The sequence below is a fragment of the Larus michahellis genome, chromosome 2, assembly GCF_964199755.1.
Source record: "Larus michahellis chromosome 2, bLarMic1.1, whole genome shotgun sequence".
NCBI lineage: Eukaryota > Metazoa > Chordata > Aves > Charadriiformes > Laridae > Larus > Larus michahellis.
The window spans coordinates 137042026-137069296 of NC_133897.1; positions in this window are offsets into that span (position 1 = coordinate 137042026).

Genomic DNA, 27271 nt, shown 5'->3' on the forward strand with positions numbered 1-27271 from the left:
TTATAGTATTATCTTCACTTCCACTATTGTGATGTACAAAGAATCAAATTCTGGAATTTCAGTGGTTCCACGTTACTTCTACGTGCATTTTAGTAATTATCTGTTCAACTGTATTGAGACCCCTGGCCCTGTATGGTTGCAAAATTGATGCCTGACGTGTCATCAATGCATTGCTGTGTTCACGAGTACTCAGGAGTTCAGTGCTGCGGACTGAAGCGGGTAGAGAGCGGGATCCCTTGGAGTGGCACATTTAAAAGGTTTTGTCTGAACAATTCTTCCAGAAAGCTCAGTCTTCTGTTTGAATAAATATATTCTTTCCCAGAGGGACTGGGTGTCAGCCAGGTCTTATCCACACCATGATCAAAAGTTATTCCCTACTGACAAGCCAAGCATCAGCTGGCCAACTTTTTTTTTATATATCCGAATATGAATTTTCAAAAAAAAGTCCCCTTGTCAACAAAGGAAGGGCTTTTTGTCATGAACTCCCAGAATAATAGTCTCATTCATCAGGAAGTACTGAACAGTTCAGCAATATACTCCAATACAGACATGTTGTTTTTCTTGTATCCCATTTTCACATCTCAGATGAGTTCAGCTTCCTCTGATTCACAAAGCAGGGAGATCTACAAGGAGGGAACAGCTTTTTGTATTCCCAGTCCCCTTTCTGCCTTAGCTAACCCACTCATTCCAAAACTGGTCTCTTGCAATCAGTACAATATGTTTGTTAACTTTAGGTTTGCAGCTGAAAAACTAAAGGTTAATAATGTTTTCTAGATACCTAGGAAGTCCATTCATGCCATATATAAAAAAGACTGTGAACTTTCCCATCCTAATATATGTTTATGAATCTGCTGTAAAATTAGTGACGTTATTAAGTTAGCTGGCTCAAACTTAAAACTAAAGTAAATAATGAAGCTCATTACCTTCAAAATCAATAATAGCCCATTTCACCTCCAGTTTCCTTCACTAATAATTTCCTCGGAAAAAAGTTAGTTGCTAAGTGTAGTGTCAACATCAGTTCTAGAAACACTTCTGTTTGAATTATAAAAGTTCTTTTGAGTTAAAAGAAGGGAACTGATCAAAACTGAAATATGAAGTGATTAAATTACATTAACATGATATATCCAATAAAATAATTGCATTTAAAGTTCAAAGATAATTTTTAAAAGCAGAAAGCAATTATTCATTACCCATAGAAAGATAGAAGCTTACAGACTAATGTGTATTCCTAGCTTTTGGGAGATATATTCTCACTTCTCAGTAAATGATGAACTACAAAAGGGAATGTGGCTGTCATTTCCGTGGCTGGTTCCCATGTATCCTTCTGATTGAATATTTTTTCACAAGAAGTATACGACATCTACAGGAATACCAAACTAAAGGGCCAAATTTTTGCAAAGCATTTAGCCAGAAGAAATAAGGCGTATTAATTTCATTAATAAGTCAATTCCTGCCTTATGCATTTCAGTATGGAGCTGCAATTGATAAAAGCTATTGAGTCCATTAGGCAAAGCTACAAATAAATACAAACAAGAACAAAACCAAAATGATGCATGCTGGGGTCAACACAATCCGATCACTTGCAGTTTATAATGTCATTCAGTTCATGACAGAACTAAACCAGAAGAGAACAAGGCAGCTCAATTAATGTCCTTGGGTTTTTTTCAACTTAATTTTACAAATAACTGGAGTTACTGCTTGTTATGGAAAGAACTGTAGTATTTTTGATAATTTTTAACCATAAATTATGGCAAATTGTGTTCTTTTTAAAAACTGGGTTTTTTTCCCGAAAATAGCAACATTAGCTTTTGCAAAAGATTATTCATTCCACTTGGATTTGCAGTAGCATATGACAGCTCAAAACACCTCTTACCATAGTTCAAATTCTGTTTGGAAGAGAATGTGTATCTATAAATGACATGAAGTGTTGTTCAAAATTGCCTAACCTATTGCAAATCAAGTATATTTCCATACATTTCTGTCAAGCTATGCTGGGTTTATACTCATATAATGAACCCTAAAGATTTTACCATTTGAATGACAAAAAACATGAATCTGACTTTTCACAGAGAGAGGTTCTTGCAAAATTTCTTTTCCTCACTGCAGGAAGTTGTTACTATCCCTCCCCCAGAGGGAACCTGGAAATACCCAGATACCTTCTCTTGTCTTCTTTGCCTCTAGAGATTGATTGGACAAGGAATTTGGACCGATTCTTACACTCCTTTTTCATAGTCAGTTCTTTTTTACTTTGATGCATATCAGAGTACTGAGATACAACCAGATGAACGAGATGTTCACTTTCATTAGGCCTTTTAGGAAGATGGAAAAACAGCTTTTATGGAAAACACAAAGCAGCTTACTGAAGTTGAAGTTGTTTTTGTCTACACCAGCTGAGAATTTGGCCTGAAATGTTTAGCAAAAACACTTTTTACAACTTTGTCCAGAATTTTATGCGTTTTTGGCAGCTCTTCATTTGAAACACCTTTGCTAGAGGGTTTACTGAGAAGTAGAAAAGCTGAACATAGGGAAAATGAGTTATGAATACAAGCGAGAAAAGCCAAGCCATTCTCCAACAGCATACACTGGTTAATAGGAATTGTTAACGATTAATAGGCAGTTTGTTGGGTCTTTGCAAGATCTCTAAGCCTGTGATTACATACGCATGCAAAAGAAAACAGATACAGAGTATGACATTCTGGGTGAAACAGTTGCATTTGTTTTCTTTGTCATACATATGTTTGAAATAGTATTGTATTTTGACATATAAAACCCATTTAAAAGCCTTCTGTTTTCAAATGAAGGCACACAGAAAAAAATAAAAAAAGATTAGTTATATAGGTATCACTGAATCCAAACTTGTTATAGTCAAGTCAACATACATTTCATAGAAGCAATTTTGAATTAAACCTTAAAATGAATCTATGTTTATGTATCCCTCTTACGGTGAAAAAAGATATTAAAACAGTATTCTACTTTACATTACAGCACTGTCTCTAATAACAATACAAGTAACATGCAAGTGTCAAAGAACCTTTTGATAAGGTTTTCCTTGCCACAGTTATTTATGTTTGCAACAAGTTCGGAGACGACATTGTTATATGCTGGTAAAAGTATCCTATGGTCCCTGTTTAATTCCTAGAGAAACCTGTCAGAGGTAAAAGATGTGCTACAAAAGGGATAAAAAGTAAAGAACATGTCTATTATCAATTTAATGATAGGATAGATGTTCCCTTCAAAGTTTTTCCTGTTACGAAGCCTCACCAGTGAATAAAAGTATCTAATGTATTATTCAGATAAAGGCCTCTGAACCTTAGACAGAAGGAAATCCATACCGCCTTACATTGCTTTATTAAGTCTATATTAAGGGCTCCATTACTTTAAAGAAACTGTTTAAGTAACATTAAGGCTATGACCCAAACTGACAAAAGTAAGGAAATACAGATAGCTGAATTTCCATCTTTAAAATATGCTGCTGTGGGGAAGAAAAAGGAACAATGGAGTATGAGACTTTGCTTCTCATCTTGGGCTGAGAGAAATATTTAGGACCAAAAAAAAAAAAAAAAAAAAAAGAGCCAGCCTGAATCTTCACCTGGCATTCAACTGAATCCAAATAAAAACTGTTTAAAGTTTGGCTCTCTTCCCATTACCTCACACCATGGGTCACTTGCAGATCGAGGAGCAAGTTTTCAAGCTGCTGTGGGAATGCCAGACAATTCCTTCCCCTACTGCAACAGCAAGTGTTAGAATAAAGGACCCAATTACTGCTGCCAGGGCTCTATGTAAAACATTGGTGCTCAAGGGTTTTCACGTGTTCTCTGCCCACCAGATGTGCTGTGAAATCTCCAGAGAGTAAAAGATCTCTCTCTACCTTCTTTTTCCTTTTATACAGGGGGAATGGAGGAAAGAGGATATAAGGGGAGAATAAGAAAACCAGCAACAGGGCTGATAGGCTGCAAAGTGGCCGTCACCGTACAGGGAAGGAAAACACCATTAGACAATGATTTCTTACCTGTAGCTCTTCGTCCAGAGGTAAAATTAATTTGCCCTTATACCGTGCCACTATTATATCAGATGAACTCTAACATAATTTTAACAAGTAATAAGTAAACTAGAAACATCTGTTGCCTAAATACTGTCTTTTAAGGCTGGTGTTAATTTTAAGTGAAACTGTATTACTCAGGCCTACATCCTTTCATCTCACCTGAAGGCCTGGAACACAGTTACGTGCTGTATCTCTGCCGTTGAAGGCACTGATATGGCCCTCATATCAGTATTTTAGCATGTATTTAAAACCTTTGCTAATACAGGAAGTATGAGAGTGCATGCTTGTGGCTAGGAATGTCTTGAAATCTCTGAACAACTGAACACTAGTTTTAGTCATAAACTTTGGCTTTATTCTTGTGGTTTCACTTCTGCATTGACATAGCATGCTGCCTTCAATTTGTTTACCTCTCATACTGAGATTCCCCATCAGGCGGACAAGAAAAGCGGAAAAGATATATATAGATATAGAGATATATATTATAGATAGATAGATAGATAGATAGATAGATAGATAGATAGATAGATAGATATAGTATTACCATAGCAAATAAGACAGTCTGCATTAGACAGGGTTCTCCATAGGGTCATAAAACAAAGTCACTTCTCTTTCTATCATCAGATCACTTGTGTTGCATCATTTTGTGTTTCAAGAGACTTACAAGGGTCTTTCCTTTTTTCCCTTGTTTCACGGCCTATCTGTACCCTCAGCATACAAACATGACACAGCATTTTTGATAACAAATCCGGAGACCAGTGTCATGAACGCTGAACGGGGAAGCTTCTCTTGTTCAAATTCCTAGCTCTGCAAGTGGGTCTCAGCAAAGCTGAATCAAAAAATAAGCATCATTAGGCACCAGTATGACATTATGATAAAAGTATATGATATCCAAACTAGAGGAGCATGGACTTGAGTAATTTCCATGGAAGAAAATCATGAAAATACAAGAAATCCTTTATGACAGGACATCCATTTAAAAAGACAAATGGCTAAATGAATAACAGGATATATTTAAAAGGTTCAAAATGAGCAAACAGGCTCAAACAAAATAAAAATTAACCTCCCATGATGAGGCAACCAGCTTTCAATTCTTGTCATTTTCATTCTGATGGAAATAACACACACTACACTATCTTTCCAGACTATGGTGCTTGTGTTATTTATATATACATTACAATGCAAGCCTTGGACAGGAAAAGAAAATCCCAGAAAGCTACCCTGTGCAGACCCTGTCTCCATAGTTCCGTCACAGTGGATGGAAACAGTCTTTCCAGTCTCATCCTTTGGGTCACTATCCTTTAGTCCCACATCTGCAAATCCCTTGGCAATAAGCTTCTGTGATGGTTCCTGCGTGCCTCACCACTCACTAGGGTTGTGGATAGTGGTCCTGTCCCTTTCCTGTTTCAAAGATACTGTTTTCTGGCAAGTATGTGCATCCATTACTGCTGCGTATGATCTCTCCATCCCTAGAGAACCTGTTAACCACCTATTTCCTGAAGAAACGCATTGGCCTTCGTCTTGCTTCCATTCACCACAGATCTTGTTTGGAGCCACATAGTCTCAGATACGTCTAGTCTCTTTAAACTGCCAATGACAGTAATAAGAGATAAGGCAAATTCTTCAATGATACCCTATTCCTCTCTCACAAGGTGGAATTCAGTTCCCTTCTGCCACACAAAGCAAAAGGAAAAACAGTAAGCACCTGTCTGCAAAGAAAGCAAATGACATGGCAAAGACCCAGGGAATTCTGAATGCCAGTTCCCCCTGACAATGATCAGCTACTCTGAACAAGCAGAAATTCATGATATCTGTAATAGGTCTGATACACTTATTTGCATTTTCTATAATTTTTCAATAAATCAAAATAGCAGCTTGAGTATGAGGCCTTTCACAAAGGATCTTGCTCCAGACAAGCTAGTGAAAGGCCTTCTGCACCACAGTACACCTCTTAACCACGCAAGGTGCATTATTCTCAACATGCAATTGGAACATTCTCCAATATTTCACCAATCTACATTATTACCAATACAGATTAATCTTTCTCGGTTGGTAGAAATCACCTAGTAGGTACGGAACAACATAAGATGATGAGTGACAAGATTCTAGCTCTTTATTTGGCACAATGTGTCATTTGCCCTGTTTCAGTATTTTCTTTCGTAAAGTGGGGAAAAAAGCTTTCTACATATCTAAGTGTAATGTTAGTAAATGAACAATTAATAAATTGAATTGTTCCGCAGACATGAAGAACAGCAGCAATTCTAAGTATTCTTTCCATTCACTGCCTGTGACTGAGAATAAAGGATGTATCCATTCCTTCCCTTCTTCTTGAAGGAATCCTGCTCCTTTACCATATCAATGTGGTTTTTAAGGAAAGTATTCTTGCTGTCTCTATCCGCACAGTGCATTTTATATGACAAAAGGCAAAATTTAATCTTTAAACTGGGACTTCTGTGCAAAACATGGGCTGCTTGCTTGACCTGGCAAGAGAACAGCTGGATCTCCATCCTGTTGACTGACCAGGGGTAAAGACTTCATCCTGCAAGGTGCTGTTAACCTGTGGAAAGATCAGGCCTATATTAACATTAAAGCATTTGAGCAGTCCTCTTGCAGGTTGTACAACAATATATACTCAAACATATACGTACAAACACACTCTCATAGATCCCTATATATGAATACACACACAAATAAATGGCTGACAGCTGGATACAAATGCAAAAATATGTCTCAGGCTGGGACACTTTGAATTATTTCTAACATGTACAATGCAAACCATCTATTTGAAATGTCACAAAGGGAATTTTCTCCCAGGATGCATTCTTGTATGCTAAAATTCAACTAACACTGGACTTCTTTTTGGAAAAATAAACATTACAAAGACCGGGTTTCAAATGGAAGTGCTGACAGGCCTTTAACTATCGCAGCTTGAATAGTATCACCACTGTATATTAACAGCTGTAGTCATAAGATCTCAACATTTTTCCCCTCCCCATCTTTCCCTGGAGCTGCTAAAAAAGCTAAGCCCCTTTTCACATTCTTAATGACGAAAAGTTAAAAAAAAAAGGGAAAAAAAAGAAAAAAAGACTTAAAAGTTCGACTGGATTTTCTTCTGGTTTCCTAATGAGCTTAACATCTCATAAGACACCTTTGGTAAAGGAGAAAATCTTTTCAAAAAGACCCATTTTCCTGCTGACAGTACAATCTTTCTGAAGTAACATCAGAAGACCATAAGGGTGACATCCAAGCCACCTGAGCTGGCGATACGAGCTCTGTAACCAATAGATTTCTATCCCCTCTTTACTCCACATTTTCTAGCAACATCGTTCTTTAGAATAGGGTCAAAAGAAAAATTTCTGTTTAGCTGTTTAAACGAAACAAATAACTTTTTCACTGTATCTCTGCTAGAGCTTGACCAAAGTCAAAGTATACTGTAATTTAATTTGTCATAAAAGACTCGAAGTAGCTGGCTCTTAATTAAACAGGAGATCACAAAGTTCTGTAGTTTCTTGTCACCTTGAGTATGCATGAACAATGGTACCTGACCTATTTAATGATTTTCTTTTGCTGTTAGATGACAGAAAATAGACTCACAATAGACCCAAATCCTGCACCGTGACAAAAAAAAGTAAGAAGCACCAACTGCTACATGTGTAACATTTGTGAAAAGGGATACTGTCCTGAGTGCAATGGCTGTCTATTACAACTGTGCATAGGATTGGAACATGCAAAAAAGTTTCTTGCATAACTGCCATTGGTCACGTGAGTTCTTTGATAGAAAACAGTGGGGATACCTCAGTGTTTGGATTACTTATGCACCAGAGCAGCTACAAAACTGGGCCTTCCTGTGTACTGTGTCAGGTATATAGAAAAATACGTGTAGTTTTGCCACTTGTGTTAGGATTTGGTGGCACTACGGTACAGCAAGGGGTGGCATTCTCTAGTTACATAAGTGTAATACCATGCTATTACAGGATGGGGCTGCGTTACTGGGGCAGAATCATCAAATGCTGCAACTGACTTTTGTGACAGAAATCCATAACAGGTGTGTAGACTCTAAGGGGGTTAATCATAGATTACACCCAAATGAACAAGGTAAGAAACTCAACAATGCTCAGTTTTGAAAGCTGGTGAAAGACCACTTCTCATTTTCTATCTTTTTACAACTTCTATAATTTTTGCTACTGTTGTTCTAATTCTCTAATTTCAGTAATTATGGAACATCTGTTGTGAAATAAGCCATTAACAATAATTTCTGTGTACCTGAGGGCCTATTTAAGATCGACATTTTTTTTCAGAAACAGAACACAAGACCAAACAGCATGAAAAAGGCAGGTTTCCTTACACCCTGAGTTCCCACTTATACAAGTCCTTCTTCTTGGCATGACTCAACACCGAGCGAAGTTGGGATCCCTGGCCAGAACAGGGGAGAGTCCAGCAGGATTCACTTCCAGAATAAGGACTTTCCAAAGACCTTAAGCTTGATCTGGCAGTTGATTGTCTCCAGAGGTGGGAATTAATTCTGCCCCCAGGTCAACTTAATCCCCTTGTGAGAAGAAACCTTCAATTATGATAAACTCTGCTAAATTATTTATGATATCTCTGTGATCTAATGAAGCTTTATTCAGCAAGACCTTTGTCTCAGGCTCACACAGGGAATGGAATGGGGCAACTGATCATGAAACTCCAGTAATTGTAGACTTTTGGAGCAGAAGCACTAAACAGGCTGGTTCAAATTTATTCTTAAAAAAATTATGTTGATTTCAGAGGAGTTAACATAAGAAGGAATCTAGCCCGTAAAACACCATTCTGCCCTGCTTTACACCAAGTACGGTATCAGAGAGGTAACTCAGTCTGCTGGGGCAGTATTTCAGTTCCGGAGGTAGACTGCAGGAAGCCCTACAGTCCTGCAATTCTCACGTAACATTTATTGTCTTATTTTCAACCGGCTGCTGTAAGCTATAAAAATGAATTTGTAAAAAAAAACAACCCAAAACCCACAAGACTGGTGCTTTGGGATATCCAGTCTTAGAACCTGACCCAATAAAAAATATATATGTACAATTCAGCTTCCACACCATTAAAGCCAGACATTTTCTTTTAACATAACCTGGCCCTCAGTTGTAGTCAATACCATACAGAGGCATTTAGAGAGTAAAAAAATCTCACAGGAAATTCTTTATATAAAGAGATTCAGAAATGAAAATACCATGCAGGTCACAGTCATTGGCACATAATGGTACGGTTAAGCTGTTCATTTCTAATTAGGCCTGTGATCAGAAAATAGCCAATTTTGCTTTCTGCTTCTTGGTGTGTTCAGCAATTTTGTCAGCCAAAAACTGTTAGCTGCTGAATTTTTAACGATCCTTTATTGGATAATAAGGTTTTGTTTTCATTTCTCTCAAACTGCTGGAGCCTCCGTTAACAATTATATTGGGGAAAAGGTTTCCACAGTAGGTGGGCCCCACAGCCTGTCTAAACCATGGATTAGCATCATAGAAAAAAATAAAAACCAGAGGGAAAAAGCAAAGAACACTTAAGAAAGGCAAGTTTGGTTTTGGGTGTGTACAGAATTAGGTTACTTCATTACATAAATTAAGCAAAGGAAATTAATACATTCAATATGGTGAAACTTATACAAATCTGCTACTCTCTGGGTTGGCAAGATCCAGCCACCTAGTTGAAGTGGTCTTTAATTAATGGTCAAATAAAGCTATACTCGTTATTCAGGAATAATGTGAGGTTTTGACAGTAGAGCCGATCAAATCCCTGGCAGGTGCACGCCTGGCTCAAAAGCTTCCTCCGTCCTGCCGTGATGTTTTAGTGACATTCCAAGGACAAGGTCCTTTTGGCTTACAGCTGGAATTGTTCACATTTAACTCCCAAAAACTGCTCCTCTTTTCACCTCAGAAGTAACGTCTCTTCAAATCAAACCAAGTTTTTCCTGTTCTTTTAATTTCTAAGGCAAAAAAAATGGTTTCTTCTTGGCTCAACAGGCTACATTTCTTCGTTTCATATGTTCTTTGTTTCAGAAGACAGTTTTGGGGCTGGTGGATAACCTCTGCTTTGCTCTCTGGTCTCATATACCAGCCAGCATCATTTTGGGATTTTTGAGATGGCACATCAAGAAAGAGTGTTTTGGACATCTGCCTGAGTGCTGAAATTTTAATATAAATGAGTGCCTGAATGCTTTTTGGGTTGGAGAGACAGAAAGAGTGACTGCAGAACGAAAGAGGATGAAAAGAAGAGAACTTGAAGGAAAAAATAAAGAAAGTTCAAATGCACGGAGAATAGGGACAGTGCAAGCCATAGGACAAAGGAGATTATTTATAGAGAAACTAATTTTTTTAAAAACGGGTTTGCAGCAGAATTGTATTGCAAAGTCTCCAAACCTGTGCACAGGTAGGAATGTAGACATAACATATGTAGGGTTTATTGCACCGCTTATTTCCTGAGAAGACTCCCTGGCACTTTATATTAAAAACTCTGTATTGCTTTTAACTCTGTCAAACTTTAACAATTTCCCATATGCGTATGAAAATGAGTGATAAAACTTAAAAAATCCAGCCATACCAGACCAACTATTTTCATGCATAAGGCAAAAGAACAATTTGTTTCACCAATATAATAACTAATCTGGTGACCCTTTCTTTCTTTCAATGACTCTGAAGCAGAGATGTAGATAGAATTCAAGTTTATGCAATGGCTAGGGCTTGAGTACTCAGATTAAAAAAATCAAGATTTTCAGAAAACAACCTACATTTGCCTCATGAAGATTGCTCCCTATCAGATGGTTCAAGATGTGTACTGATAAATAAAGTATTCAGCATCATGATTGACCAGTTTGACAAGGATATGGTTTCTGTTACAGAACCTGGACAAACATAGACAAGGCTCTGAAAAATCTCTGTTTACCTACATTCATTTCTCTTTTTCATTAGCTGAAATTTCCAAAGATTTCAACCCCACAAAGTATTCTCGAACTTTCACACTTCCTAGAGATAAAGTGCATGTTCTGCCATTCCACACAGTTGATCTCCTGTTTGATATTGGACTGCATGTTGCAAAGATAAATTAATTTTTATGAATCTTGCAAATATTATCACAGTTACAAAAATATGAAAAAGGTATATGAGGAAAAATTCTGCCAAGGGGGTGTGGTTTGAATAAAGTATATTGAATAAGGCACTGGGTCACGATCTGAATAATTAGGACACCCAGAAAGAAAAATCACTATATATGAATATTTACTTAAAGTATGGTATTACAAAGCCCATGCACAAGAAAGGAGGATGGAATTATAGACAGCTTTAAATCTTCATTTCTTAATCTATAACTTCTTACCAAACAATTATAAAATACAGCTTGATACATCTAATACATATATACAAAAAAAGTAAATGTAATTGTGTATGCAGAATCGATGCATGTATACAGGTACACACACAGACATACAAATTAAACGAATGAGAAAGGGTGATGCAATATAAGGATGTAGGATAAAATTGTGTCTACCTCATCTGTAATTGTATGGTTCATCCTAACCATATGGTGAAGAACTAAGTAACCCACTCCGTTCGATGTATACTAACGAGGTCACTTTCAGCTTAACTTCACAGTCTGCCCAAAAGCAATTCCTTGCTTGGTAAAGCCCACCAAACTGACTCCAAAATGGCATGAAAAGAAGTTGTGCTGTCTTGACACAGTCAGTAGAGCAGTTTCACTCAAAGAGCTGCAGAAGATGATAACAGGAATGCTCGAAAGCTTTAAGCTACAGGATGTGATGATAAGCATTCGCTGTTTGCTATGAAATATATGTGTTGTGGGGTTTGGTGCTCATATTTGAACCAACTCAGTATGATAGTCAAGAGAAAGTCTCCCTAAGGAATCAAATAACATGGGGCCTATCTGATGAAGAGCTTTATTTAACCTTCTATGCAGTCAGGAAATTGAGATCACCCAGTATCTCCTGCCCAGTGGCCTAAGGGTTTTTCGCTTTTTGATTGTACTGGCCCAGATTCTTTCAAGTCTCAGACTTCTTCAGTTTCTGCTTCACCTGCTTTACCAGGGTAAACTTTTCTATCTGTGCTTTGCACTCTCCATGCTACTTTAATAGGCTGCTAAGCCTGAAGCTCCAGATGCAATGAGCTCAGTGAAATCAATGGGAAATATCTGTGTGCACCAAAGGCCAGATTTTGATCCATTGTGTTCAAGCAGAATGATCCTCATTAACCTAACAGATAAAGGCAGCAATGAGCGGCACTTCTGTAATATCCATGAAATCACTATTTCATGATACCAGTGAGAGCCCAGGGAGGAGGTTTCTTGGTTGCAATAATTAATAATTTACAAAAAGCTTTAACTAAGCAAGACATTGCCCACCTGGAAATTGGAATGAAAGGATATTAATGAAGCTGCAATGCAGATGGTCATGTTGAAGGTGATGAAGAATTTATTAGGGAGACAGCCATCAGAGGCTGTGTAGTATATGAAGCATAAAACTGCTATAACTAATGACAGCAAGTAGTTTAGGCAAGTAATGGACAGCACAGCTACAAAAGGGAACATGGAGATATATTATTCAGTAATAAAGTTCTCATAAAAATGTGAAATATGAAGTAGAAAGATTAATATGATTGCACAAGCCATCTTAAATATCCATACCCAACTTCCGCCTTTTAAAAGAAGTAGACTGAATTTATGCCCAAGCAGCAACACGTAAGTCACAGCACTTATTTACATAGTTTATGCAAACTACTACAGATCTATGGGCTTAATTTATTGAAATAATGTTTGAAAGTAGTTTAATTTATTACATTAACAATAGAGCAGATGCTATATTTCTACCTGCCAAGTGATCCAAGAAGTGTAGGTCGGGTTATCAATCATCACATCATACTCCAGAAGATCCAGGGACCTTCAGGTTAGCGGCTGCTCTGCTTTAATAATTTCAGTCTTCCCTGAGACTGAGTAATAATCCTTTGCACAAGGAGTGCAACTTTGCACTGAGTAATTAATCTTTGCACAAAACCTGTGTGAAAGAGTTGGCTGCAGAAGACAACACAAATATAAACATTGCTTAAAACACTTTTTCTCTAGCATTTTGAATGCAACTGGAGCTAGAAAATATTTTTTTTTATTAAACCATCTCTTCTATGTTTTTCTTTTAGTAGTAGAAAGTTGAGTAAGTATTTTAGGTTATGCTAACACTGGCATGCAGAGGAGATGAGTAGGGGGAAAGTACTGAGGATTCTGGGTTATTTTTAAAAGCTGTTTAAGCCTACTTTTCTCTCACCCATCTGAATTCATAATACATTAGGAAATGTGTCTTTAATGCATACATTGATCAAGCTACCTAATTAGAGCAAGCCATTCTTTTTTCCAGTTCTTTTTAAAATGTATGAATGAATGCTTATCCCAGACCAAAACCATTATACTTGAAGGTGAATTTTCTGTCCAAAATAAAAGATTGTTCTGGTGCAGATACCCTGTAACATAAAAAGCATTGCAAATTGCTACACTTCAGTCCACAATACAGCTTTATGCTTCCCAGATTAAAAAGAAAAAATTACTCTAAAATATTCTTGATGCTATCAAAACAGGGGATTTTCATGCATTTGCCCAAATTTATCCATAATGCTTGTCTTTAGTGGAATTACAGTAACATGAGATTGGCATGAAGTAAAACACGAAAGGAATTTCTTGAGAACATTGACCCGATCACTCATCTAGAAGGACAGCTATTTTCTCAGCCACTCTTTTACTTATTGAGGTTTTAATTATTTTTGGTGTCACAGCATTTTTCTATAGAGCAATATGTCTGGAAATGCCATCACTACTGGGAAATACTGCTTGCATCTCTGGTTTGCTGAGACGATTTTGGAAAGAAGCAGATGTTGAACTGATATATTTTTGGCTAAGACAGTGACTGGCAAAAATCTGGGATGTGATAAGATGCTTTCCATCAGAGATTTCTCAGTTGTCCATTTCAATGTGGACAGTTAAAATAGAGCTGTCTGCCAACACTGAGGGTAAACCTTGTCTCCGGAGCACTCAGTCGCTGATATTAAACCAGCACTTAAGTAGTGAATAAAATACGTATACACACACACATATATATTCAGATAAATAAAATCAGCTTCTCTGAGAATGCTCTTTTTCCTGCAGGGCACGGACAGCTCTGCGAGGTAGGGATAGGGAGCTAAGAATTGTAGCTTGCTTTCAGAAATGTAAGCTTTGCCTACAAATACAGGTGACAGACTTTCATAATGGTGGTTATGGAAGTGAATACATCCTGAATCACAGTCTAAAGACTATCCCGTGTGTTTTTAAAGAAAAGGAAAAACTACATTGGTAGACATTTGCATAATTCAGAGACATATTGGATGAAATATAAAGTGTTATTTTGATATGTCAGCAGTAATATTATATTCACAAATTCTGGGTCACTCACTATTGAGAGACTTATAAAATCTTCTAATAGGTAGTAACGTGAACAAATCTATAGCTTTTGTTGCTTTGGGGCACTTGTTTACAAATCATATAAGGTCTGCTATGAGAAACATTCCATTTTCCTTTTTCTTTCTTTCTTTCTCTCTTTTGGAGGGGAAAAAGCTTAGAAAAATTAACCTACAGGGTGGATAATTTTCTTTTTCCATAATACACTGAGTTATTCTCCTACCTGGATGTAGTTTGTCATATTTAGTAGACGGGTTTTTTGAATCATAAATGAACAAAATAGTTCATTTAACTGTTACTGGAATTTTGCACTTTCCCCTTGTGAGCGGTTTTGCTGGCCTTGTAATACTCTTTTGGCCAGTTGAAATCTCATGAGTTATGAGTGTTATTTCCTCACAATTGCACATATTTTCCATATTTCACACAAACCAATTATTTATCACACACATATACATGTGTTTCAAATTATTTTTAAATTAGTTCCTTCCTATTTCATACAGTTTTTAAATTACTCTCAGTGTTTTGAATCTTAAAATAAATGATCTATTCAGCACTTATTAATATTTTTCAGGATTTCATAGAATAGCTGCTGGTTTGTTTATGAACAACACACTTTCTCACCTATGCATTATATCCTCTTGCACCAGGGGATACTTGGCAGTGGGTTCTCCCTTTCTCTCCTATGAACGGTGTAGAGCCTGACCAGCGTGGTAGAAATTGGGAATGCTTGAGGTTGAAGACATTCCTGAGACCATCCTCATCATCTGTTTCTCTTGTGCCAGATGGCAAAGGCTGCATAGTTCCACATGTCAATCCTGCAAACAATGGGCATGAGAGAAAGATAATACATGAGTGACACCATAAGGTGATTTTTAATACACAATATATTAAATATATTTTAATATAATTATTATGCCATTATTTACATATTTATATATTATATATTTAAATGATATAGATATTGTTTTAATATCTAGTTACATGTAGCTAGCTAGCTAGCATTTGCAGAGCTCTATGCATGCCCACAGCACCTTTTGCTGCTTTTTCCTAAACTCCCTGTAATTGGTCACCAGCAACAAGTCGTCGTCCTCAGTATCTGAGAGGAAGCTGTACCAGCGCTATAAACAGAAGGATTATTATATTTATTGGTTTGTGACTTGACACTTCTGCAGATTCTGCCTAGTCTTGCATTGAACCTTACTGCTGTCATGCTGCATTGTAAATTTGTGCCTATTTTTCTCTCCACTATCATTCATGATCCCTTTTGCAGTGTTATTGCTTTCCAGGTTTCACTGTCTCTGCAAAAATTTGAGTTTTGAATTACATTTCCCCCAGACAGATAAATGTTCTTTTTTTTTCCACATTGAATTTCATTTACTTCTTCTTTGTCCATATTTTAACTCCTTTACCTCCACTTGCATTATTCCTTTTTTTTTTCAGTAGTGATTGCAACACTTTTGAAATTCGGTACCATCAATGAATAGGACTATTACCCCACTTCAAAATCAATATGAAGGATGTTAAATGAAGTAGAACTTAAAACTAGTTCCTGTTGCCCTTCACTAAGCTCCTCCCTTTTCAGCCCGTGGCAGTTTATGTTTTTTCTTGCTTTGTGGTTCTGCAGTCACGTTTCAGGCTGTGGATTAATTTGGAGAACAACATTTCATGAGACATTGTGTCAGAGGTTTAACTAGAATTCAGAGTTCGACTGCTTTTCTTTGAGCCATTCATTTTACATGTGGTAAAATGTTATCATCTTCGTCTATCAAGATGTCGTCTTCAAAATCTTCTTGCTGCTCTAGATCTTCAGGTTCCTGAGGATCAGGTTATACCTCTACTCTGTTTCCAACGAGGAAAGTACTGCTTCTGTAGTACACCAAAAATAAACTATTCATAAAGTCAAAATATTTCTGATTCACTTTTCCTTGGGAGTGAAGGAAATTATTTTGTTCCTTTCCCAGAGGCAGCTTTTCTAAATGGCAGGTAATGAGATGATGCAGAAAAGGGTTTTTTGGGCTTTTTTTTCACCTGTGTTTGCCAGCTTACAAAACTTCAATGCAGTTGACTTGAGAAGTAAGAGAGGATCTGCTCTCTGGGATGTCTGAGTAACCTAATTCCCAGTGAGCTTTCTTCTGTCAATATTTTTCCAATACTTTTCTGGGATACAGAGAGAATCTTCAGAAAACAATTGCCAAAATCACTGTGTTTTTTTTCCTTTTGAATTAGTTTTGTTTCCCCTATAGTGTTTTGGTAATTACCCAGATTTCCATGTCTCGTCAAAAATAATTTCCTGTGGCAGAGTAAATGAATTTCCTAATTGCCTTCCTACCAGTTGGCCTGAACAATTTGTAAAGGTTCCACTTTTCCAAGTATTCTTTTGTCTGGTCTTCATCAAAGTATATTTGAAAATGTCATAATTTTCTAGTTATATAAGCTTTATTTTGCATGCCCCTTGCTTAACAAAGATCTTTCACAGGATAACTGAATTTCAATAATTTTTAACCATTACTAAAGTCATTTTCTGCCTCTTTTTCTAAATTATACATTTTCTTTACAGGATTTTTTCTTCCTCAAAAAAAAATTTTAAACCCTTTTCATTTCCTTAACTGCTTTGACATACAAGAACTAACATAGATTAATTTTTATTGCCCTTATTTTCCTTTCACAAACTTACTTCTTTTTTTCCTATGTATTCCTCATAAATTTGGGTTCATTCCTATAGACATTTCTTCTTCCTTGCATTCTTCTTTCATAAATATAAATATAAATTATGTTGATCCTTAATTAAAGTATACTTTAAATGAGCTGCTCTGAAAGATGCCAGGGCATCCTAATGGACATCAAGTCACAGTATATATAGCCCTACAGGTTGTGGTTGAACTATTCTTTCCTTTTTCTTTCACTAGAGGAAAACAGTCACAGGCCTGTTCGTGTACTCATGTTTTAGTCACAGAAAATTCTTACTGAGGAAGACGGACTTAGTGGGAAGTAAATGCTGATTAAAGATTTAAACATGTGGACACAGATGTCTTAATTTCTTCCATTAAGTGATTCCTGAACTGTGTTACCCTCTATGTCTTAAGAATGCATTGGCTTAATAATAATTGGAACTGAGAAAAGAATTACTCAGAATTGGTACCATTCTTATCATCTTTTTTTTCCTACTTTTATAAAGACATGAAGATTTTAGAGGAATTATCCTTTATTTAGTTTATCTATTTTTATTAGCAAAGTGATTGCTATCCTCCTTCCCTCCAAATATGTTTAAAATCCAATCATTTCTGTGAGCTATATTCATCTAAAAGTTTTTCCTTCTTTATTCATAATTCTGAGAAACCTGTATCCAATGTCTGTGCTTTTCCTCATTTAATCCCGAATCCAATAAATTTCACAACAATGTTCTCCATTATGCCATTGTAATTCGCTAACGTTAATGCCTATGCTAACTTCAAATTTCTGGTGCCCTTTTTGACTTTTAGTTACAAAATTAAATGTAGGTTATAATATTCCTTTTACAAGAATCACCCTTTTAGGCATTAGTTGTTAGTCTTATTAGTACTAATACATAGCACTATAGACAATACCTAATTATCTACACTAATACCTATAGATAAATTCTGTTACTTCTGTATTCCCAACTCTTGGTTTTTGTGCTCCTTTTATGCCCCTGGTGATATTTAGAAATAATAATTCTCCTCTTACTGATAATTTTCTATTTCATAAACACTTCATCTCTTCTTTTATTTTAAAATTACATGCCAGGCCATACATGAAGTTGTAAGGTAGATTTACTATAAAGCAGTGGATGCATTATAGAAACTTAAGAACAGAGTGATTGCATGAAGAAGATTCGTCTCAGAATGGCTGAAGATAAGAAACAAGATAAAGGCAGTTTATACTGCTTATTATGTCTGAAAGCGACCCAAGACCAAGAAGGTGAATCGCATGTTAACAATAGGGAACTTACCTAGTCTTGCCCTCAAGGTGGCGAATCACCTTATCACTAAAGAGAAAGAAACAATCTTTAAAAAAAAAAAAAAGACCAAGAAGGATAAAATATGAGTAGAATAGCGAAGATAAAATCTTGCTTTCAGTATCAGATGTGGAGTCTATGTGAGTCTCTAAGATGCTGAATTCTCTTTAATTATCATTGAAAAATAGGCTAACATCGAGCAGGTGGTGAAGGTTATCAGTGTTACATTGACAATGTTTGGAGCAAAGGATCTCAAAAAATTCCCAAGTTACTGTGAAATTCTAAGAGCACTTTAGCTAAAATATAATCAAACAGAAAAAAAGCCCTCACCTCTCCGGAAATACTCATCACATAATTACAGTCAGTAGCTAAAAAGAGAGAGAAAGCAAACATTTAATATAAAGCCCTTAAAAGTTGGAGATTATTTTAAAAGATACATTGTCAAAAAAACAGAAGAGTTTTTTCTATTACTACTGGTCCAAAAAAAAAACGCCCCCCGCTCAAAAACAAAACAAAACAAAACAAACAAACAAAAAAAAAAAACCAAAAAAAATCAGGAACGGGAAGTTATATATCAGCCTTAAGAAATTAAAACTCAAGGTAAACAGCATAAACCCTTTCTTTTAACAAACTATATAGATGTTATTCACGGAATTGGTCTGCTAAGCTAAATCAATACTGAAATACTGCACTTGTAGAAAACGTAGACAATCAATATAAAGATGCACGGAATTTTCTTTTTAAAATGAAATTTATATAGTTGAAAAATCTAAGCATCAGAAAATCACAAAATAATTTAAATAATTAAAAAGCAGCCTGTCATAAGACATGCCATTTGGAAGGAAACTGAGTGTCCATCAGAAGTGTATATAGATATAAAATATCTCAGGATGCATGACATATATATGACTGTGATGTGTCCATCATAGTGCTCACATGGTCTTAGCCAGCTTTACAAGGGATGTTAAGATGAGAAAGGATCATCAGTCATCTATTCTGATTTCCTGCATGATAAAGGACTAGCATTTTCAAAGCGCATACATAATTTAGAAACATATAGACTGTGGGGTTCTCGTTAGATGCCCGACTCCTACTGATTCCACATTTGATAAATGACATTGAGTATCTTAAATCTCTAAGGTCCAGATCCTCAAAGGCACTTTGGAAGCTAATTCCCCCTACAATCAAAGAAAATCAAACGCCTAAATGTCTTTGAGGACCTGGGCCTAACCCATTTTTGAAAATTTTGCCCTTTATGTCTCTCTTGATAAAGATAGGTGCAGTTAGATGAGGGGCCATTTTCATTTTCCTTCATAAGGAGGTGATAATGCAGGCACTTGTCTTTAAGCATTCATCCAGGAAGTGGATGACTTGGAATCAGCCCTCTCCTCTGTCTGAGGATATTCTAATTACATCTTCTGCCTCCCATGAGGATGCCCTAAGCAGTACTCTATGCTAAGCTATATTCTACACTATTCAGGAGAGGGTGCATTATCCACTGTCTTTTGCACAGCTGCCCCATCATGAAAAGAAAAGAGAATTTGAGATTCACTGGGCCAGAGAGAAAAAACAAGCAGAAACATGGCACACATTCAGAGAAAGACACAACATGGATCCTGGTCCTTGCTTGAGTTCATTCCTCATCTATATTTGTGATCTGTTATGGCAAATACAGCTGTGGATGCGGGAGCAGGAGTCCTGCTTCCTCCCAGATACAAGGGTAGTGCCTTAGCCATTGGGCTGCTCTATAAAAAAGAACTATCACCATACTAGCACCAGCACAGCCATAGGGACCTTCTTTCCTCCTTTTTTCATGTGTGCAGGTCCTGCTCTTTCTCTGAAAGACAGAGTTTGAACACCTGTTCTCAGGACAGGATAACAGTCCATGAATTCCAAGTAGGAGATCTGAGCAAGGCTCCTAACCCTTGAGGACACATAAAAATGTACTTTTTTCACAGGATGTTTTTCATTGTCTACTGTCAACTGTTGGTAACTTCAAGTGTCAACTTTTTGATTGCCATTCTGAGGGAATGGGAATGTTACCAACAGATTACACAAGGTGCGCAAGTGCCGAACACAGAACCCTGGGTTCCATTCTACAAGACAGTGTGTGGGCATGGCTGGCATTACACTTAGCTTTTAAAATATCTAACTCCATTGTTAGATTCCTTTATAAAACACTAAGTAACATAACCATCTTTTTCAAAAGCGACCAGACTCAGAGAAACAAACGTGGGGATTAAGAATTCTCAGGATAATCTTGAAATGAAGTTAAGCTAAATGGCTATCGCCGTTGGGGCGAAGACAACAACTTTTCAAAGGTACAAAGAGTATTGGAACCATTTAAAAACCTCTCCTACTACTGTCCCAGAACATAAATATACCTTCTCTCACATGGAATGCATTCCCCTCTGTGACTAGGAGAACCAAGAGAAAAAGTGAAAAAGCTGCAAAATGTTGTGATTAATAAAAATCTAGATGGGAAGCTCCTGTACTGTTGTCCTTCTGCCAGAATAGCACTAACATACTCTGTTTAGAAAGATCAACAGTAGGCTTTAGGCAAGACATGTGAGAAGGCCACAGTAGGCCTGACCCTACAGTTATCCTATGATTTATAGTCTTCTTACAGCAATGTACAGTATTTGACACTGGCTAAGGGGTTAATCAGTTCTGAGCATTGGCTTGGTAATAGGGTCCTGCCCTTGGGGTCTATTCAATCAATCAGAGTTGTCCAATGCTGTAATGCCTTAGCTCTGTGTGTAGGCAGATGAGTGTGCTGTCGTTCAGCATCCTGGAGGTACACGGGCTTTGGGAAGCTTAGTGGAAATTCCACCTAGATCAGGCCTGTCAGGCTCTCTCCACGGAGAGCACTGAGGATAAGAAGTGAGGTGACCATGTTGAAACAGAGGTCACCATCTTCTCTGAGGGCAGCCTGAAGCCTTGGACCTGCTGAGAATAGGAAGCTACAGCCATAATGAAGAAGGAAAATGCTTGGCCACATCCTCTCTAGAAGGAATTATTCTTCAGGACTTATTGGATAAGAAATTTCATATTTTGAAGAACATAAAGGAAAATGGCCATTTAGTTGAATACATTTCTTCTCAAAAATATCCAAAAAATCCAGAAGGCATAAGCTCAGGAGGAAAAGGAATCTAGAGATATTTCTGCAGCGCGTATGGGGGACTAGGGAAAATATCTATATGCATAAAGGGAGATTAGTTCGGAAACTGGAAGAAACTTAGCTTGAGTGTTACTGTTGTACTGCTGTACAATATGGCATCCAGCTCATAAAAAATAATTCTCAACCTATCAGTTCAGTGCTTATGTACAACATTTTAAACAGTTTCTGAAACAGCTAAGGCTGGACAGCTGAACACAACCAGATTGTGTTGCTAGCTACATTACTCTCCTGTGTGCTGTTGCTGCAGAAACTGGTATGCATCCGTCTCAAGACCAGTGGTCTACCTGGGCTAATGGTTCCCTTTTACCCTGAATGTGAGGGGAATTTCCAGCAATATCAGGTATTTGCGGTGCTGGAGGTCCTTCCATCAACTACTTCCTCCAGATGACCTCCTGGAATAGCTAGTACTCATGGGTACCCCCAAAACACACACATACTTATAAAACTGACTGCACTCACGATACAATGCATTCCGACAGTGCTTAGATTGTCCAAAACAGCCTGGCTACTGTGGAGAACCATGTTTCAGATGTAGCAGTGAAGGTCAGAGCTCCTATAAAGCAAGGAGGGAGGGCACTTTACTTAAAACTTTTGTTAATAATCATTCACAAGAATATCTAAAGAAAAATAATAGCCCTCTAAAGACAGCATTCTTTATTTATCCTAATTATAGTTCTGTATGAGATTACCCAGAAGTAGGTATCAGAGGAAAACTAAAGGAGATTTCTGCGGTAATAGTACATATGTGTGAGGTCAAGAGTTTTTCAAAAAGCTTCTGAAATACTCTCTGAGCAGGGAAGGAGTGGAAATGTGATCTTTCTCTCTGGGTGGTAAATAGGAGGTGTCGGAAATTGTGTGTGTGCATATGGGGGAAGGGGGGATAAACGTTTCTGTTTAGACCTCAGCACAGCTTTCAGCAGCCAGTATTTCAAAACATAAATGGGAACACATTTGACACAACTGCATACGCTCTTTCTTTTCAATGACAAAAGATGACATCATTTACTTCGGTCAAAATAGTGTTGATGATAGAAAAGCTAGCCTCAATACAGTCAGTGTGGTTTTTACCTTTGGTTTCAATGGAGCCAGGTAGAAATCCCATTCTTACTGAAATTGGTAGTTAACAAAATTTACACATATGAGAATCATGCATATTTCAGAGATGGATCAATATCACTTAAAAATATAGATCTACAGAAACTGCCTTTGCTTTTGTCCTGAATAAACTTAAAACAATGCAATTATTATTTATAATCTAAAACACCTCTGCATATGAAATACCAGACAGGATGCATTTGTTACCTCTCACTTTTTTTCCTTATTTCCATGGGTATATCTTGCTCTTCTGTCTTTTTCAGCTCCAACAAGTTGCTTGTATCATCAATAACATTCATTGACATGGCAATAGAGTTGCGGGTGTCCATGAATGGAGAAGTGATTCTTTTCCATGTGTTGCCTCACAACTTTGCCTCACCTCCAAATAAGAAAAATAATTGCGAATGTGAAGAGGGTAAAAAAATGACCTGTGTTTTCCCACTATTGGCCATGTCTGATGAAACTCCCAAATAAAATAGCATTAGATGTGTTGGTGGGGCTTGTAGTTGTTTGGGTTTTTTTCTTTTTCTTTGTTTTGTGGGTACTGATGTGGCATGAAAATGACTGAAAGCCTCACTATAAGGAAAATATCAGACAATAATTATCTATGATGTGGCATTCAGCATACCTAAGCAAAGTGTTAGTTTTCTTTAAGCACCTAATTATGAAACCTGTTACACAGCACAGTTCATCAGACAAAACAAGTCAGGACACAGGTTTTAGCTCTGCTGCAGCACCATGTGTAAATGATCTGCCTTGTCCTCTCTAAGTGTCTGTTTATTCTCACCCCTACACCCACATGCACTTTCTTAAATATTTTAAACTCTCAGGTGTGTAGACTGTCCATCTCCAAGCACTTCCATAACACGTAGAATAAAGCAACTCCAGAGGATGTATGGTCATAGTTAGAACTATTCTTTTTAAAATTATTGCTTCAAAATATAGGAATGATCTAACACATTAAGTACAGAAAAAAAATTTGAAGAAATATTTCTTTCTGTCTGCCAAAACATCTTTATATTACTGCGTCTGTTTCAACGATTTTATTTTATTCGGGTGCTGTTCACGCTACCCACCACTGGAGGACAGGTGAGCTTAGTTAAATTTCCATAATCAGCACAGAATTACTGGCTGCAACAGAGTCATATTAGATAAGGAAGCAACATTTTGCAACATTTCTGTTGTTTTAAAATGTTCAAGGTGGATAATTTGTTAAATGAAATACGTGACCCTTGAAATTCTGAGGTCCTTTCAATGGTTCCTTTCTAAGGAGACAGGTAAGAGAATAATAGCAATGTAGTTGCTTCCAGTTCAAGATAATGCATTCACTGTTGAGAGACTGGAATAACAATGCTTTTTTGAATCAAATGTTTATTATTGTTATTATTATTATTAGCATTGAAATATTTCAGTCTTTCTGTATGAGAAGAAATGACTGGGAAAAAATTCACTAAATGAAAAAAGCACAATTTATGGACAATGCCATGCAGTTTTATTTAATGCTCAAAAATAATTTGCAATATACATGACCAAACCAATATGTAATGAAGGTAGCATTTTTAACAGGATGCGGCATCTCTTTGACATCTCTTTCATTGACATCAGCATTGTAATCAGCCACCAATGCTGCCATTTCAGCAGATAGTACAAAATTACCAGTCAAGAGAGAACAAAAGAAGGCAGTTGATCTTTTTATAATGCTTTTAAATAATGTTACAATTCACAAAATGAGCGCTCATGTGGTGCATCATGTAGTACAGCATAATGCTGTGAGGCTTCCTTGACAAATAAAATATTTTTAAGCTAACTGCTCTTGAAGGTAGCAGGATGTATAAACTGGCCATGGTCTGACTACATTGACAAGTCCTGGAGAAAAGCAAAGCTTTCTTCTTTAGATATATCAGTTTGCTTTTGTTTTGGTTTCCATACCTATCTTTTCAGTGTAAATAAATACTTGAAATCTAGAGCTGCAATATGTGTCTTTCTCTGTCACAAAACCTTTCTGTGCAAAAAAAGTTTCTAACATCTTCTTCACCATGCATCTGGGTATGAGAATATTGTGCATATGATGCTGGGGGCTAATAAAAAATATCTATCACCATAAAAAACATGATTCTGTAACAAAAACACTATCCCGATATTTAAAAATTTGTACCCAAAGGTAATTTTCCAAGATTTTGCTCTTTGAGTGGGAAGAGAGCGGATCAAATAGAAAACAGAAACTATTTATGACCCAAGAGTTTAAATGCAAACAATAATTTTGAATTGATATTTTGTTGATTCAAATTATATAGAGGGAAATGAATTTCAGAAAGTACTGAGAGCTGTCTTTACTGTACACAGTGAATTTTAAGTGCAGCATGTTCAGGTAACACATGCTATGATGCATGCAGAAGCCATTCCAACAGTTAAGACATTGTAAATATGCTGCTGTTGTAGCCTTATTGGTCACAGTCATCACTGATGTCCTGAGTCACTGCAGTAGTAGAAAAATCTGCTAAGCAAAACTGGCCAGGCAATTCCATCGATTGCACTCTGGCTCACAGTTAAAGTGAGAGGCAAAATCCAATAGGTCTGTGTGAACTTGACCTTGCAAACATTCTTAGACCAAAATCTAGATATCAGTTTAGCCCTAAATGACACATACCAGTCAGACCTCTGAGAGTTTCTCAAATGCCAATAAGGCCTTAAGCACTGCTTGCCCATGTTGCAACACCTTGTGCTCCAGAAAAAGGTGGAAAACATAAAACCCACAAGCTATACTGAACATCAGAAAGGTGGGAAAAAATCCTTCCTGGCCACTGCTGGTAGCACTGAAGTATACGTTACAAAAATGGTATGAAATCCTCCTTCTCTTTCTCTTGAAATAACAGCTAATTTAACACCCAAAGATTTCTGAAAGGGAAGCTGACGGTAGAGAAGTGGTTTGGGAGCAAGCCAGACTGCTCACTCTTTACAGGCTGGAGTCCAGATCCCTGAGCTGGGACCATGCTGGGTCTCTCCTTTGGGGCTGAGGGCTCCTGAGCTGAGTTCCTCGCCAGTGAAGTGTACAGCACTGTTCAGCTGACAGGACGCTGAAACCTGATTTAATGTCAGCTGAAAGAACCTTCAGGCTCTGCTGGTGATGTTGGCTAAATCTCCAATGATTACAGTGGCAGCTTAGACACCCAGTGCACATTCAGACACTTATATGAAGACACTTAAATGTAGGATTCTTAACTTTGAGTTTATTTCCGTCTCTTGCTGGAAAGTTAGAAAGTGGGACTAAAAAAGTAGTGGCTTTTTTCCCAAAGAAAATACACTGTTGACACTAGACATATTCCATAATGCAAACACGACTTGAAGTCCCTAAGCATGCCCTTTGGCCATTAAGAAACTGCAAATAAAAAAGGACTAAATGAACATGTGTCGCACAAGCAGCATCCACATGGACAACAACTCCCAAAAGCACAGCACAGAAACTTCTTTCTTTACTTACCAAAAGGTTATGCCAGTCTCTAGCTACGATGCATACAAACTGCATTTCTTGTACAATTTGTCTCTCAGATATGCCATATATTAATATCATATGTTTTCGTAACACTGTATGTTCTAATAATGCCTTTGTAATGCCTGGGAAATGGTGACTGTGGCATAGTCTGATAAGGAGGATAACCAAGCGATTGCATTGGCCATAAACAGTAGGGCACAATCCTGCATCCTGATACAGATTTCCACAGCATGTCTTCTCTGTGTCTAGCTTTTGCTTAGGAACACCATAGGTATTTGTCTTTTTTCTTGAATACACAGTTCTCACAGGCTGGGACCCATCAATGAACCTGACAAACAAGATATACAATGAGGACGCAGGCCCTCCGCCAAAAAAAGGGCAAAGCTTATGTATAAGTCAATGGTTCGTTGGATCTTTTTCCTGCTTTAAATTTTACTTATGAGCTTTGTTGGATAGAGTCCTCACTAAACTTACAAGTAGAAAAACAAAGCTACTCACAGCTACTCAAGAAGCTGAACAACCACAAATGGAAAAGCCCAAAATTTAAGCATCAGCAGTTAGGAAGTTAACCATTATTACCTTTAACGCTGCTGGAAAAATTCATTCCAGACTGGTATCTGGATTCTTACTCATACAAGAAAAATGATTACATTAAGTTTTCTTAATACTGTCGTCTTTGTGTAAATGAAATGTGATGTTAAAATGTCACCTATTTGGAAAAAAATGACTTAGTGTATGTTAGACAAGCATATTGACAGAATGATATTTCCTGCCTGAAATCAAAAAGGGATCTATGTTCCCATAGGAATTTATAATACAACTGGAAGAAAATAAATAGCCAATTGTAAGTTAGGGTGTGTGGGGGCGAACTTTTCAATAAAGCTGTTATTATTTTATTATATTTAGGTGAACTGTTTTCAATGATAAAATCTCATTTAAGGAGTTGATTGGCAAGAAAAAGTGAGTCATTAGTTTGTGTATAAGGTGATTTCTAGCTTTTGAGTGATTTTTTTTTTTTTTGCACTTTCCAGAATT